The sequence below is a fragment of the Pseudophryne corroboree genome, chromosome 2 (assembly GCF_028390025.1).
Source record: "Pseudophryne corroboree isolate aPseCor3 chromosome 2, aPseCor3.hap2, whole genome shotgun sequence".
Classification (NCBI taxonomy): Eukaryota; Metazoa; Chordata; class Amphibia; order Anura; family Myobatrachidae; genus Pseudophryne; species Pseudophryne corroboree.
In genome coordinates, this window is record NC_086445.1 from 665,495,260 (window position 1) to 665,513,273 (window position 18,014).

Sequence of the window (18,014 nt, forward strand, 5' to 3'; positions counted from 1 at the left end):
ACAGCTCCCTCCATTAGTTTCAATGGTGGGAACTTTGCGGTCAGCGGTGGGGTTACCCGCGGTCAGCCGCTGGCCGCGGGTGACCTCACCGCTGACCGCAAAGTTCCCACCATTGAATATGATGGAGAGGCTTTGCGATGCGCTGTCTGACAGCTCAGACGCGCATAGCCAATCAGCAGAGTGCCAGGACGTTGCACTCGCTGATTGGCTGAAGAGACCTTTCTGTGACAGGAATTACGGGGGGGTCTCTGTATTCGGGGAAAGGGGTCCCATGTGTAAACATGGGACCCCTTTCAGTCCGCCTGGTCCGGGTGTTCTTTTTTTTTTTTTGTCAAGTACGTGGATTATAATCTGGACACTGGATCAGGTGAGTATAATTTTATTCACAGGTACACCGGATTCTTCAGTGACGAGGGGGGCGTGGCAGTCGGCGGGTCAACATAGGTAAGTATGTGTGTGTCGGCAGGTGTGAAATAAAGTTTTACTTTCACGGTGTGTGTCTCCTGTTTTTATTTGGGTATTTTTTTTCCAGTAGAACTACAGGTACCAGCGGGCCCATTTTTCTCCCACATGCTGGTACTTGTGGTTCTCCAAGTACCAGCTTGCGGGGGAGGCTTGCTGGGACTTGTAGTACTACTGGAAAAAACAATATTCTTTCAATTTTCTCAAGGCTATCAGCCCCCCATCCGCAGCCCTTGGATGGAGGGGACAGCCTCGGGCTTCACCCCTGGCCCTTGGGTGGCGGGGGGGGGGATCCCTTGATTGAAGGGGTCCCCACTCCCCCAGGGTACCCCGGCCAGGGGTGACTAGTTGGATATTTAATGCCACGGCCGCAGGGCGCTGTATAAAAGTGACCCCCGGCTGTGGCATTATCTGTCCAGCTAGTGGAGCCCGATGCTGGTGTAAAAAATACGGGGGACCCCTACTCTTTTTGTCCCCCGTATTTTTTGCACCAGCACCAGGCGCAGAGCCCGGTGTTGGTTTTAAAAATGCGGGGGATCCCCTGTCAGTTTTTTTCCCGGATTTTTAAAACCAGGACCGGCTCGAAGAGCCCGAGGCTGGTTATGCTTTGGAGGGGGGACCCCACGCAATTTTTTTCGGGTTTTTCCCCGTTTTTTAAAAATCGGATCAAAATCCGTCAAAACGGCCATTTTTCGACAGCGGGACTGTCGAATCCGTTTTTTATTGAATATGTTGAATTTCGGCACCCACTTGCCGGAATTCGACGGTCGAATTGTGTCGAATTAAAAAACGGGCGAAAAATTGCCGCGATTCGCCGGCAATTGCATATACCCCTATGTGCCAGATACATCATTGCTTGGAACGTGATAAAATGGAGAGTGAAAAAGTAGCAGCCAATCAGCTCCTAACTGACATTTTTCAAACACAGCCTGTGACATGGCAGTTAGGACCTAATTGGCTGGCACTTTTTCTTTCTCCATTTTATCACTCTCCAAGCGATGATGCATCTAGCCCTATATCGTGTGGGGTGAACAGAAGAAGTTTCATCTCTTTCATTTCTTGGCCTCCCTTCAAGAAAGGCTTGGAAGCCATTCATAGCTTCATTTTCTAAGAGTACATATTTCGGTCCTGACAATTTAATTTTAACAGCATTTGGCTTTCTTTCCAAAAGTCTGAGCCTTTTTACAGTGTGTGGTGGTTATTCGATCACCATTTCCTCTGCTGGTGGCAACATGAAATCTTCATCTAGTCCTATTGGCTCTCAAACAGATTCAGCTTCAGCTCTTACATTCAGTGGATCTTTGATTCTTTACTTAGAAGCTGGTTTTCTTTATGACTATTGCCTCAACTCAGCGTATTTATGAGTTCTGAGTTTTGTATTCCAAACATCTTTTATCGTATTCCAGGATAACAAAGTGGTTCTCTGTACTCGAAAATCGGGACAGTTGGTTTTGCTTTGATTTTTTTAAAGTTTTTAATTAGCTTTTGATTTCATTAAAAAAAAAATTTCACATGATTTTTTACAATTTTACTTGAGTTTATAATGATATCAGTTTTTTTAGGTTGCCATTTTGCTTTTTATAGTGAACAAGTGTCCCATTTTAACTGGGTTGTGTATTATAATGGCATAGACTGTGTTAGTAATATTGAGGTGCAGAATGCAATTGGGTGCAACTGCTGCTTTCTCAGCATATGACAAAAGTTCAGTTCAAACTCCTTCATACTGAATACAGGCCCTCATTCCGAGTTGTTCGCTCGCAAGCTGCTTTTAGCAGCTTTACACATGCTAAGCCGCCGCCTACTGGGAGTGAATCTTAGCTTCTTAAAATTGCGAACGAAAGATTCTCAAAATTGCGACCACACACCTCTTAGCAGTTTCTGAGTAGCTCCAGACTTACTCGGCATCTGCGATCAGTTCAGTGCTTGTCGTTCCTGGTTTGACGTCACAAACACACCCAGCGTTCGCCCAGACACTCCTCCGTTTCTCCAGCCACTCCCGCGTTTTTCCCAGAAACGGTTGCGTTTTTTCGCACACACCCATAAAACGGCCTGTTTCCGCCCAGAAACACCCACTTCCTGTCAATCACATTACGATCACCAGAACGAAGAAAAAACCGTGAGTAAAATACCTAACTGCATAGCAAATTTACTTGGCGCAGTCGCACTGCGGACATTGCGCATGCGCATTCGCGACTAATCGCTCCGTTGCGAAAAAAAATAACGAGTGAACAACTCGGAATGACCCCCACAATCTTTTTGGCAGAAATCTCTTTGTGAAGTCATAACAAACAATGGGGGTCATTCAGAGTTGATCGCTAGCTGCCGTTCACAGCGCAGCGTCCAGGCTAAAAATCGGCATTTCTGCGCATGCGTACGGGCCGCAGTGCGCACGTGCGACGTACTTTCACAAAAAACGATGCAGTTTCACACAAGGTCGACCGATGCTTTTTTGACGCTCTGTTGATCGGTGAGTGATCGACAGGAAGTGGGTGTTTCTGGGTGGTAACTGACCATTTTTTTCGGGAGTGTGCTAAAAAAACGCAGGCGTGTCAGATAAAAACACAGGCATGCCTGGGGAAACGGGGGAGTGGCTGGCCGAACGCAGGGCGTGTTTGTGACGTCAAAGCAGGAACTAAACAGACTGAAGTGATCGCAAGGAAGGAGTAGGTCTGCAGCTACTCTGAAACTGCTTGAAAAAATTTCAGCACTGTTCTGCTAACCTTTCGTTCGCACTTCTGCTAAGCTAAGATACACTCCCAGAGGGTGGCGGCTTAGCGTTTGCACTGCTGCTAAAAGCAGCTAGCAAGTGAACAACTCAGAATGAGGGCCAATGTCTTTCTGTCATGCTGTTTCTCTCCTTGTAAACACAGGAAATACATCCCATTTTCATAGCATAATAAATGCATTGCAGTGTAGTAAAATGACATGACATAAAGCCAGAAATTGGTCACCTTTTATGTTTTTTTGTCCAATTTATTTATTACCAGTTATTTATATAGCGCACAAATATTCCGCAGGGCTTTAAAGAGAATATTTTGTCCATTAACATCAGTCCCTGCCCAGTGAAGCTTACTATCTATATTCCCTAACACAAGTACACACATACACATTCACACTAGGGTTAAGTTTGGCTGGATCAACTTAAACCACCAGTATATTTTTGGGTTGTGGGAGGAAACCAGAGTACCCAGAGCAAATCAACGCAAGTATGGGGAGAACATACAAATGTCACATAGATAGGTCCATGGTGGGATTCAAACCCATGACCTCAGTGCTGTGAGGCAGGAATGCTAACCATTACACCATCTGTACTGTCAAATTCACCCAATCCATGTTTTCCACATGTTCAGCTTTCCCCTTTGCAGTTTTTATACATTCCTAATATACTGTAGGTGTTTCATAGTACAATGGAATTAAAGCAAGACATCCACCAAGGGATTAGTTTGTGACACTATCTTACCCTTATTGTCTCTGCCCTTGTCCTCAGGTCTCTATCCCAGCCTTATCAGAGCCATCCCAGTGTTAGTTTTAGGAGGGATCGCTTGACTATGCATTTGTAGGACCATAAGTAGAGATAGGTTAGTGGTATTACTGCCCAGGGCCTAGGGGGAGGCATATTTCGAGCCACCACTTTGTATGTCCTAAGGATGCTCAACTTGTCCCTAATGCCAGTGGCAAGCTGTCGCAGAGCCATCTGGAACATCCTTAGGATGCTCTGGACATTCAGCTTCTCTTTGGTTCAGATGGCCTTGCACCCACATTGTACCATCACATGTTCAGGAGTAGGTCTGGTAAAGGGTGCATTTTGCCCTGCTACCGCCCTGTACCATTGCCCAGAGCCTGGTAGTGCAGTACCCCGGGATATGTGCAAACCTTTGCGAGCATTTGACCCCTTGACTGCTATTGTATGCCCTATGGGAGTTCAAGCATCAGAATGGGACTAAATGCAGTCATTTAAATTACTTAGTTACAATGTTTTTTCAGGGTATAGGCAAGTCAGTATGGAGATCCATAGGAGCCTTGTATAATGACTCCCTGTGGGATATTACAGAAAGAAATATCACTCACATCTCTTGCAGTGCAAGAAAAAAATAGAATTTTGGTTACCTACCGGTAAATCCTTTTCTCGTAGTCTGTAGAGGATGCTGGGGACCACATTAGTACCATATTACAGAGCCTTTTCCAGCGGAAGAAATACTTTCTGAACTTCTGTGTCCAGAATCATCCCGAGGAAAGACAGCCTTGTCGTCGGTTCCAACTGTTACTTTGGGTAATTTATGATCCACCCGTGTTCTTGGAGTATTGACAGGGAGAGGGATATGTTTTGTAATAACTGCTCCCTGGATCTCGCCTTTATCAGGAGGTCGTCCAAATAAGGGATTATATTGACTCCTTTCTGACGAAGGAGGACCATCATCTCCGCCATCACCTTGGTGAATACCCTCGGCGTCGTGAAGAGACCGAAAGGTAACGTCTGGAATTGGTAATGGCAATCCTGAATCGCGAATCTCAGATAAGCCTGGTGAGGAGGATAAGTGGGAACATGCAGGTAAGCATCCTTTATGTCCACCGACATTAAGTAGTCCCCCTCCTCCAGACTGGCAATCACCGCCCGAAGTGATTCCATCTTGAACTTGAACCTTTTCAGGAAGAAATTCAGATCTTTTAGATTTAGGATCGGTCTGACCGAGCCGTCCGGCTTCGGAACAACAAAGAGGCTTGAATAAAAACCCCGCCCTTGTTGTGACAACGGTACCAGGACTATAACCTGGTCTTGACATAATTTTTGGATTGCCGCTGTTACTGCTTCTCTCTCTGGCGGAGAAGCTGGCAAGGTCGATTTGAAAAATCGGCATGGGGGAACGTCTTGAAACTCTAGTTTGTATCCCTGGGATACTATTTGCAACACCCAGGGATCCAGGCCAGACAGAATCCAATCCTGGCTGAAGAGTTTGAGACGTGCCCCCACCCGAGCGGCCTCCCGCAAGGGAGTTCCAGCGTCATGCTGGGGATTTGGCAGAATTAGGGGTAGACTTCTGCTCTTGGGAACCTGGAGCCGGTGTGGGCTTATTTCCCCTTCCCCTACCTGCAAAGAAGGGGGAACCTCTCGCCTTTTTGTATTTATTGGGCCGAAAGGACTGCATTTGCGGGTGATAGGTCTTTTTTTCCGGTGCAGGCGCAGAGGGCAAACATGTTGACTTACCTGCGGTAGCCGCCGAGACGAACGCATCCAGGCCATCGCCAAATAAGGCCTCACCTTTATATGGGAGAGACTCCATGTTTCTTTTGGAATCCTCATCCGCGTTCCACTGGCGAATCCATAACGCCCGCCTAGCCGATTCTGCCATGGTAGGGGCCTGTGAACTCAAGAGTCCAATATCCTTCATTGCTTCCAGCATGTAGGCGGCAACGTCCTTGATATTCCCTAACTTAAGGAGTATCTCATCTTTATCAATCGTGTCAATTTCTGATGACACGCTTTCTGACCATTTTTCAATAGCGCGACTCACCCATGCACAGGCAATAGTGGGCCTGAGCAGTGTACCATTGGTAACATAAATGGATTTCAATGTCGTTTCCATTTTGCGGTCTGCCGGCTCTTTAAGAGAAGCCGTGCCAGGAACAGGGAGAATTACCTTCTTTGTCAACCAGAAAAGTGCACTGTCTAACACAGGGGGTGACTCCCATTTTTTCCTGTCTTCAACCGGGAAAGGATAAGCTATGTGAATCCTTTTGGGAATACAATTTTTTTTTTCAGGAGTCACCCACATCCCTTCAAACAGAGCATTTAGTTCGTGTGAAGGAGAGAACGTGACTTTGGATCTCTTTTCCTTACAAAAATAAGCTTTCTCCTGAGGTACAGGAGTGCTTTCTGTAACCTCCGTGTCCCTTATAGCCACAATCATATATTGTATACTTTTTGCCAATTTATGATCTATCTCTCTGGATTCACTATTGTCGACACAAGAATCAGAATCCGTGTTGGTATCAGTGTTTACAACATTTGAAAATGGTCTCTTATGTGCCGCCCGCATAACAGCATCCTGAAAAATCACATCTTCCACAGATTTTCTCCAGCATGCAGCCTTAGATTCAGACTTATCCAATCTACGGTTAATCAGATGCATACTGTCACGTAGCTCTTTCACCCATGCAGGCTCTTGGTGTGCCGGTAGTGCCACCACATTACAACTCTGTGTCCCTAAAATGGCTTCCTCCAGGGAGGAACTCCCTGCCTCAGACATGCCTCACACGTGTACACCACACTCACAGTCACACTGGGACTTATTTTGGGGACAGACCCACAGTAAAATCTGTCAGAGGGACACAGGATAGGAGCAGCCATTTCACAAACCCAGCGCCAGTATTGCCTGTGAACACAGTATGTCCACAGCCCAAAAGTGCTTTTAAATAGTAATATACACTATCAAATGCACCACAATCGCTTTGTGCCTCCCCTTAATAGCACCCTGCACTTGTCAGAAGTGGAGGAGAGGGCCAGCGTGTTCTCTGCAGCCTGAGGAGAGAGAGAAAATGGCACTGAGTAGTGTGCTGGCTGCCTGAGGAAGAAGCTCCGACCCCACAATGGCGCGTCCTTACACTCAGTATATTGACTTATTGGCGGGGGTAGGGCTGTGCCAGCGGCATCTTATGCCCCCTTTTAGCCAGTTTTGAGGTATTTTCTTGCTGCCCAGGGCGCCCCCACCCACCCCCCCGCGCCCTGCACCCTGCAGTGCCTGTGTGTGTGGGCAGCAATGGCGCACTGCGCTCCCGCCAGCCGTGCCGCACCTCAGCCGTCACTTACTTGATTGAAGATCATTCTTCTCATACTCACCTGTCTTCTGACTTCTGGCTCTCTGAGGGGGTGATGGCGTGCTGTGGGAGTGAGCATCTAGACACGGCTAGCGTTCAGTTCCCTTCAGGAACTAATGGTGTCCTGTCAGCCAGAAGCAGAGCCATGAAACTCTGAGGAAGTTGGTTCTGCTTCTGCCCCCTCAGCCCCACGAAGCAGGGAGTCTGATGCCAGCAGATCTCCCTGAAAATAAAAAAACCTAACATAAGTATTTTCAGAGAAACTCAGTAGAGCTCCTCAGAGTGCATCCAGTTGACCTGGGCACATTCCTAAAATTGAGGTCTGGAGGAGGGGCATAGAGGGAGGAGCCAGTTCACACCCAATGAAAAGTCTTTAGAGTGCCCATGTCTGCTGCGGATCCCGTCTATACCCCATGGTCTTGATGTCATCCCCAGCATCCTCTAGGACGTATGTGAAATACATTAACTTAAGGATAGGGGAATTTTGAGTGCAGGTTCCCACAGGAGGTTCAGTCAGCACCATCCAACACATCCACCACATCCACCACAAACTAGATACCCAGATATTGGCAGCCAGGGGTAATTTTATTATTAAATACTAGGGAAATAATTAGCACCCCTGCCTAGTCCCATTAGAGAGAAAGAGAGGCTCAGAGACAACACAATTTGCCAAAACTCTAGCAGAGGGTGAGAATACACTGCACATATCTCATTGAGAGATGCGCCATAAAACCTAAAGTGAGGAAGAGTCTTGAGTAAGAATGACCAGTCAATTCTATTAAAAGCCTTCTCCACACTGACAATGCAGGAGGGCAGGAACCCTAACTATATAGAACGGAAAAACTGTGAAAAAGGATCTATTTATTTTTTTAAGCAGGGAGACAACAAACTCAAACTAGTCTTCCCTGTTACTAACATGCTCAAATCCAATGTACATGTAATTGCCAAGCCACCTAAAACTATAAGTGTGCACTATCAGAAAAGATCACTGCTTTCACCTAATCTGACTTGCCTCTGCTCGTAAGAATTTTCATATTTGCAGATCTTTGTAATGGTGTGTACACACAGTGAGATATTTTCTTGCGATTTTGACTATATAGTCAAAATCTTAAGAAAAGTTAGTGCAGTCACCTTACGATCCCGATTCAATGCTGATGCGCGGTCCCTCATGGTCGGCATCGCAAGCCTAGATAGACTGTGCAGGCAAGTCAATTTTGACTATCTCTATAGAAGAGATAGTCAAAATTGACACTTAGCCAAAATCGCACATAAGGCAGTATCGCAAGCACAGTCATTATGTGCATGCGATGCCGACCTAGCCCCTGTCGCATAGTGAGAATCGGGCATAGCCCGAATCTCACCGTATGTATGCACCTTAACAATGACCAGTATTATTGGTGTGAAAAATCTGCAAGAGTGTACTTCCCTATTATAATACATTTAAATAATTGAGGTTCTCCGTGCAAAACAGGTAGATGTCACATCTACATGGCTTTTGAATAGCTTCTGCCATCTAGCATCTACTCCACTAACTTCTAACATAGTGGCGTGCTTTGTTTCTCACCAGCAGCAAAATACAAATCCCTTATATTTCAAGACATATCAAGCTGCAAAGGGGCAAAAGTAATTTTGTGGCACGTACCTCTTTTCCAATGAGCCCCTCAATTTCAGAAATCTATAGAGGGTTTTGAGGGCAAGATTAAGTATATTACAATAAAGCATTTTGGCATGAAAAATTGGTGCATCTTGCTATGCCATGGGACTCCAAAGATATGGCTCTGTGGTATTTCTTGAAGAGAGAGAAGCAAATCTACCCCCTTCAGAAGGAGTAATAATGTTAGCCTTCAAGTAACCATACAGGTGGTCATGTGAAAGAGTGTCTGCTGGGCATACTATGAGGATTAATGCAAAAGAAGGGCCATTGCAGGTACTGTATAGATGTTCAAACTGTAATGGTTTCCATCTAGCCATTAGTTATTTTAAAAGGAACTGACCAGCAGTCAAGTGCAAGCTAAAGTTGACAGAAGAAAGGGGTCCTACAAGTGTGGGTAGAAAAAAAGGAACCCTGCCATCACACTTACTCAAGAAAATGTTTTAACTTAATTTAAAATTACTGGTGGGAACATTAGGATATCCAAGGAGAGAGAGAAACTTGAAATGAGCATGGAAAATTGACAAGCGATGTGAAGCCAGGGAGCATAGCCCCTTCAATGATATACCCGTTTAAGGACTGAGGAATTGATTGAGGATTGTTCCTTGGTGTGGTGCTGAAGAAAGAGCCCGAGTAATTTAGAATGATAACCCAACTTTTGTTCCCAGTAGGAAGTTCTGTCAATGGTGCAGCTGGCCCCGAAATATGCAGGGCTGTGTATGCCTCCTTTGATAAAGCGTTACAGAAAGTAAGAAAGTATGGCAAGAAGCACTAAAATAATATAATTATTTTACAGCACTGGCAGGCAGTATTATTATATACATAATTTACAATAAATTTGATTATGAGGTATAAAAACAATGTCGGGTGTACAGAAAGCTAAAATGTATTGCATTTGATTAAATATATACAGAAACATATGAAATTGCATTTATCAATATGCTATACATTCATTAAAACCTATAGTGGCCATATACCACATTATTTGATATGCTGTGTTATATAATTATACCGGCCATACTTAGCAATGCAAACAGACAGAAGGTAAGCTTTTATTTTAATCATATAGTTCCTTCTTTATGGCGGTACAGTTAAAATCGGATAACATTTTGTGCTATTATTTGGATAATTTCCTATTTATAGGCATGGCATGGCCCCTGATTTGCCATGCACTGATTTGTGGTGACACAGTAGTTCCCACTGCCATTAGCACCTAATTAAATGGTAGACCCAACCATGATCGTGACATCCTTGGGTATTGAGATTGACAAAGTACAGCAAATTAGGATGTAAGATGTCATGAGGGCCCTCTTCCCTCTAGTGCTTTTCCTTCCCTCACTCATTTCATCATCTCTTCACTGCCAACAACAGCACCAAATCTTTAGGTTCATTCATCTCCCTGATGATTTTAAACTATGGGGGTAATTCAGATCTGATCGTAGATGTGCTTAATTTATCAAATTCCTAGTATACGCAAGTATACCTGGCCAATAAAGCTGATTCTGATCACATCTACTATCAGTTACTCTGACATGAGGGGGGACGCCCAGCACAGGGCTAGTCTGCCCGCATGTCAGGCCCTACCCCCCCCCCCCCCCCCCACAGCGGCGATGCTTTTGCACCCGCTGAGTAGCTCCATGCCTGCGTATGCATTGTCCGGACCCCGACCCAGCAACGGCGTTCTAATGCCTAATGCCGTTGGCATGCCCCCTCCCACCCTGCGACTGCCTCTGCCTGTCAATCAGGCAGAGGCGATCGCAGCCCTGAGATGCTGTTAGCATCTCACTGTGCCTCCTGGGGTGCGTGAGCGCACTCCACAAAGGGCTTCAGACTGTGATCGCTTCCGCTGCAGCGATCCAGTCTGAATTACCTCCTATATCTGCAGATGCAGCAATGTTTATAAACCTTGTGCTTGCTCTGCTATGTTTTGTACTGTAAGTTTTTTTGGGTGGTACCCAAATAGCCGCAGTAATTTACCACAATTAATTGGATCGCCGGGGGCTATCCAATTAACCCCATTAAGCCTGAGCTTAACCCACCGATACTGGCACTTATTAGGGATTATGCTGCAAAAAAAAGTGCCCCATAGACTTATGATACGTGTCACTAAAATACATTAGCCCACTGCCTTTCGCGGGACCTATGTATTTCGCAGTAAAAATGGGTGTTGTTTTGTGGGACCTAATTAGATAGGTTGATAAAAAATGCAAAAGACAAACATTTTTCGCACCCACAGCACTATCGCGGGTAATTGGATACCCCTTTTGTGTTTAAACTGCTCCCGTTTATGTATATGCTGCGGACTCCTTGTGGCACCATATAAATAAAGCATAACAGTGATCTTGCCCGGACACTAGTTACACCGTAAGTAGAGAATTATATTTATAAAAGGTACGAGCGGTGTGCAATAAGTTTCAAGATGCACAAAAAGTATTATCTTTACAAATTGAAGATTAAATATTTTCAAAGTATTCGCCAGAGGCTATGCAAAGTTGGATGCACTCAAACCACTTGGTGGAGTAGCTGGACCAATCCAAAGCAGGTATGTCTTCTACATGCTGCATGAAGATCTCTATTGGAGTTTACAGTGACTCAAAATGAATCGCATGCCTCTTGCGCTTGATTTGTGGGAACACGAATAAGTCTGAAGGGGCCACGTCTGGACTGTATGGTGGATGAACATATATATTAGTGGATGACAAAGCTCCTGGATGCATTCATGGGCCATAAAATCCATCACTTTCCTGGATATGTTAGCAGTTGCATTGTCGTAATGGAAAAGGCCACTATGAGCACAAGTCTTGGACATCCTCTGCAAATGGCTTTCAACACTTGCGGCAGGCATTGGTTAGCGTACCAGTCCCTGGTAAAGGTGCGTTGCGGAGCAGTAGCTAAATGACCAGTCTTGGCCACAAAAACAGCCACCATCTGCTTGGCCATGCTGTACTCATATCAGAACTTCTGTGAGGATCCATTCAGTTTGACGACTGTCGGGATCCCCGAGGTCAGAATACTGATTCCTGAATCCCGCCAGCCAGCAATGCCGCTAGCCAAAATACTGGCAAAACGGGGCTATTCCCACTCGTATGTGTCCACGACACCCATAGAGTGGGAATAGATCCTGTGGCGACTGCAGCGAGCCACCGTGCCCACCGCATGGTGAGCACAGCAAGCCCGCAAGGGGACTCTTTGCGCTCGCATAAATTATATGTATTTCCTTCTCTGGTGTCCACTTCAATTATGGCCCACATGGCAGCAATGTTGTCCTTGGTGATGGCAGATACAGGTCAGCCGCAGCACTCCTCATCTTCCAGGAACAGTCTCCTGCACCAAAATTCTGCAAACCACTCAAACACAGTGGGTCGTGACAGTGCATCATCCACAAAAGCAGCTTGCAGTCAGCCAAAACACTCCTGCTGTCACAGACCACTCTCGTAGTCGTAGAAGATTATGTGGCCTCCATGACAAGTTTGTGAAGGAAGCGAACATGCTGACTTCCTTAGTGTGCAGCAGGGACGTGCGGTGAGCTAAATATATTTAAACGTAAGTATGACAGGAAAGGCTCTGCCTCACCTGCCTCACCCCACCGCACGTCACTGGTGTGCAGTACTGCTTATATACGGTACTGTGCCTTCATATTTCACAAGAACTTTAGTCACAGATAACAGTTTACAACCAGTCAGATTGTGCCTACTCTACATATGCACAGCAAATCCAGAGACAGTATTGTCTTCTGATTGCACAAATTTTCACAGAAAATTCATATCCAAGATACATATAAAAAGATAAGTAAATAGTGTAATACATTTATAGAAAAAAAATGTTTTTATTACACCACACAATTATTATTATTTTTTTTAAAGTTTATAGTGTGTCATATAGCAGCAATGTTAAGGAGCATTTGTTTTTTCCCTTTTTAGAACAAATGCGAATGCCATTTAGCCCCTTATCATTTGCAGGAAGCATTATAGGTAAGGGATGAGTCTTTGGCAGATAATTTATACTGTATGCAATTAGTAAATTAAAAGAGCATTTATAAAACTTACAAAAAAAGAAAGACAGGAAAACTTGCTTTATTCGTGGCAGAGTATGCTGGGTATAGATTGTGGTGAGGCGAGCAGATTTACCATTCTGAAGTACATATACAGCAGGTTGTATGGAGTTTGGTGCAGATTTTTGTAGATTCATGGGGGTAGTTGCAGATGCAGCTGGGTCTTTTATCGCAGCGTGACTGCATCTTTATGCTAATGCCATGCCCTTTGGGCTTCCCCTTGAGATTCCCACAAGGGTCTTTAGACGGTTACTGACCATGACATGCCTGTGACTGGGTAGCCACCCCCCTGTTACCACTGAGACATACCCAACAAAATAGAATGTATCTACGTGAAATATCGATGTGTTTTTGTGTGTTAACATGACCCGGACACAGCACAGACTGAAAACATTGGCCACTTGCATCCAATGTCGCCAAAGTATCCACATACCTCTCACATAGGTAGCCAGGCAGCGCTCCAGCTCCCCCATCGCTCCCTCCCTTCTCTTGTGCTAGGAGAGATGACATCTCTCCCAGCCCAGCCCCAGCCCACCCACTATGCCCTGCGATGCGAAGAGCGCAGCGCAGGGAAGGAAGAGGAGAGGGAAGGCACATCTACCATGATGGCTCGTCACAGATAAGTCTCTCTCTCCTCTCTCTCTCCCTCCCCCTCTCGCTTGCCTTAATGTGAAATAAGGGGGACTGCCTGTCATACTGGGTAAAAAAGGGGGACTGCCTGTCATACTGTGTAAAAAAGCGTGACTGCCTGCCTTAATGTGTTAAAAAGGGGGATTGACTGTCATACTGTGTATAAAAAGGGGTACTGCCTGTCATACAATGTAAAAAAGGGGGACTGCCTGTCACAATGTGTAAAAAGTAGAGATGAGCGCCGGAAATTTTTCGGGTTTTGTGTTTTGGTTTTGGGTTCGGTTCCGCGGCCGTGTTTTGGGTTCGACCGCGTTTTGGCAAAACCTCACCGAATTTTTTTTGTCGGATTCGGGTGTGTTTTGGATTCGGGTGGTTTTTTTTAAAAAACACTAAAAAAAACAGCTTAAATCATAGAATTTGGGGGTCATTTTGATCCCAAAGTATTATTAACCTCAAAAACCATAATTTACACTCATTTTCAGTCTATTCTGAATACCTCACACCTCACAATACTATTTTTAGTCCTAAAATTTGCACCTAGGTCGCTGGATGACTAAGCTAAGCGACCCTAGTGGCCGACACAAACACCGGGCCCATCTAGGAGTGGCACTGCAGTGTCACGCAGGATGGCCCTTCCAAAAAACCCTCCCCAAACAGCACATGACGCAAAGAAAAAAAGAGGCGCAATGAGGTAGCTGTGTGAGTAAGATAAGCGACCCTAGTGGCCGACACAAACACCGGGCCCATCTAGGAGTGGCACTGCAGTGTCACGCAGGATGTCCCTTCCAAAAAACCCTCCCCAAACAGCACATGACGCAAAGAAAAAAAGAGGCGCAATGAGGTAGCTGTGTGAGTAAGATAAGCGACCCTAGTGGCCGACACAAACACCGGGCCCATCTAGGAGTGGCACTGCAGTGTCACGCAGGATGTCCCTTCCAAAAAACCCTCCCCAAACAGCACATGACGCAAAGAAAAAAAGAGGCGCAATGAGGTAGCTGTGTGAGTAAGATAAGCGACCCTAGTGGCCGACACAAACACCGGGCCCATCTAGGAGTGGCACTGCAGTGTCACGCAGGATGGCCCTTCCAAAAAACATTCCACAAACAGCACATGACGCAAAGAAAAATGAAAGAAAAAAGAGGTGCAAGATGGAATTGTCCTTGGGCCCTCCCACCCACCCTTATGTTGTATAAACAGGACATGCACACTTTAACCAACCCATCATTTCAGTGACAGGGTCTGCCACACGACTGTGACTGAAATGACGGGTTGGTTTGGACCCCCACCAAAAAAGAAGCAATTAATCTCTCCTTGCACAAACTGGCTCTACAGAGGCAAGATGTCCACCTCATCATCATCCTCCGATATATCACCGTGTACATCCCCCTCCTCACAGATTATCAATTCGTCCCCACTGGAATCCACCATCTCAGCTCCCTGTGTACTTTGTGGAGGCAATTGCTGCTGGTCAATGTCTCCACGGAGGAATTGATTATAATTCATTTTAATGAACATCATCTTCTCCACATTTTCTGGATGTAACCTCGTACGCCGATTGCTGACAAGGTGAGCGGCGGCACTAAACACTCTTTCAGAGTACACACTTGTGGGAGGACAACTTAGGTAGAATAAAGCCAGTTTGTGCAAGGGCCTCCAAATTGCCTCTTTTTCCTGCCAGTATAAGTACGGACTGTGTGACGTGCCTACTTGGATGCGGTCACTCATATAATCCTCCACCATTCTTTCAATGTTGAGAGAATCATATGCAGTGACAGTAGACGACATGTCCGTAATCGTTGTCAGGTCCTTCAGTCCGGACCAGATGTCAGCATCAGCAGTCGCTCCAGACTGCCCTGCATCACCGCCAGCGGGTGGGCTCGGAATTCTGAGCCTTTTCCTCGCACCCCCAGTTGCGGGAGAATGTGAAGGAGGAGATGTTGACAGGTCGCGTTCCGCTTGACTTGACAATTTTCTCACCAGCAGGTCTTTCAACCCCAGCAGACTTGTGTCTGCCGGAAAGAGAGATCCAAGGTAGGCTTTAAATCTAGGATCGAGCACGGTGGCCAAAATGTAGTGCTCTGATTTCAACAGATTGACCACCCGTGAATCCTTGTTAAGCGAATTAAGGGCTCCATCCACAAGTCCCACATGCCTAGCGGAATCGCTCCGTGTTAGCTCCTCCTTCAATGTCTCCAGCTTCTTCTGCAAAAGCCTGATGAGGGGAATGACCTGACTCAGGCTGGCAGTGTCTGAACTGACTTCACGTGTGGCAAGTTCAAAGGGCATCAGAACCTTGCACAACGTTGAAATCATTCTCCACTGCGCTTGAGACAGGTGCATTCCACCTCCTATATCGTGCTCAATTGTATAGGCTTGAATGGCCTTTTGCTGCTCCTCCAACCTCTGAAGCATAAAGAGGGTTGAATTCCACCTCGTTACCACTTCTTGCTTCAGATGATGGCAGGGCAGGTTCAGGCGTTTTTGGTGGTGCTCCAGTCTTCTGTACGTGGTGCCTGTACGCCGAAAGTGTCCCGCAATTCTTCTGGCCACCGACAGCATCTCTTGCACGCCCCTGTCGTTTTTTAAATAATTCTGCACCACCAAATTCAAGGTATGTGCAAAACATGGGACGTGCTGGAATTTGCCCATATTTAATGCACACACAATATTGCTGGCGTTGTCCGATGCCACAAATCCACAGGAGAGTCCAATTGGGGTAAGCCATTCCGCGATGATCTTCCTCAGTTGCCGTAAGAGGTTTTCAGCTGTGTGCGTATTCTGGAAACCGGTGATACAAAGCGTAGCCTGCCTAGGAAAGAGTTGGCGTTTGCGAGATGCTGCTACTGGTGCCGCCGCTGCTGTTCTTGCGGCGGGAGTCCATACATCTACCCAGTGGGCTGTCACAGTCATATAGTCCTGACCCTGCCCTGCTCCACTTGTCCACATGTCCGTGGTTAAGTGGACATTGGGTACAGCTGCATTTTTTAGGACACTGGTGACTCTTTTTCTGAGGTCTGTGTACATTTTCGGTATCGCCTGCCTAGAGAAATGGAACCTAGATGGTATTTGGTACCGGGGACACAGTACCTCCAACAAGTCTCTAGTTGGCTCTGCAGTAATGATGGATACCGGAACCACATTTCTCACCACCCAGGATGCCAAGGCCTCAGTTATCCGCTTTGCAGTAGGATGACTGCTGTGATATTTCATCTTCCTCGCAAAGGACTGTTGGACAGTCAATTGCTTGGTGGAAGTAGTAAAAGTGGTCTTACGACTTCCCCTCTGGGATGACCATCGACTCCCAGCAGCAACAACAGCAGCGCCAGCAGCAGTAGGCGTTACACGCAAGGATGCATCGGAGGAATCCCAGGCAGGAGAGGAATCGTCAGAATTGCCAGTGACATGGCCTGCAGGACTATTGGCATTCCTGGGGAAGGAGGAAATTGACACTGAGGGAGTTGGTGGGGTGGTTTGCGTGAGCTTGGTTACAAGAGGAAGGGATTTACTGGTCAGTGGACTGCTTCCGCTGTCACCCAAAGTTTTTGAACTTGTCACTGACTTATTATGAATGCGCTGCAGGTGACGTATAAGGGAGGATGTTCCGAGGTGGTTAACGTCCTTACCCCTACTTATTACAGCTTGACAAAGGCAACACACGGCTTGACACCTGTTGTCCGCATTTCTGTTGAAATACTTCCACACCGAAGAGCTGATTTTTTTGGTATTTTCACCAGGCATGTCAGTGGCCATATTCCTCCCACGGACAACAGGTGTCTCCCCGGGTGCCTGACTTAAACAAACCACCTCACCATCAGAATCCTCCTGGTCAATTTCCTCCCCAGCGCCAGCAACACCCATATCCTCCTCATCCTGGTGTACTTCAACACTGACATCTTCAATCTGACTATCAGGAACTGGACTGCGGGTGCTCCTTCCAGCACTTGCAGGGGGTGTGCAAATGGTGGAAGGCGCATGCTCTTCACGTCCAGTGTTGGGAAGGTCAGGCATCGCAACCGACACAATTGGAGTCGGACTCTCCTTGTGGATTTGGGATTTCGAAGAATGCACAGTTCTTTGCGGTGCTACTGCTTTTGCCAGCTTGAGTCTTTTCATTTTTCTAGCGAGAGGCAGAGTGCTTCCATCCTCATGTGAAGCTGAACCACTAGCCATGAACATAGGCCAGGGCCTCAGCCGTTCCTTGCCACTCCGTGTGGTAAATGGCATATTGGCAAGTTTACGCTTCTCCTCCGACAATTTTATTTTAGGTTTTGGAGTCCTTTTTTTACTGATATTTGGTGTTTTGGATTTGACATGCTCTGTACTATGACATTAGGCATCGGCCTTGGCAGACGACGTTGATGGCATTTCATCGTCTCGGCCATGACTAGTGGCAGCAGCTTCAGCACG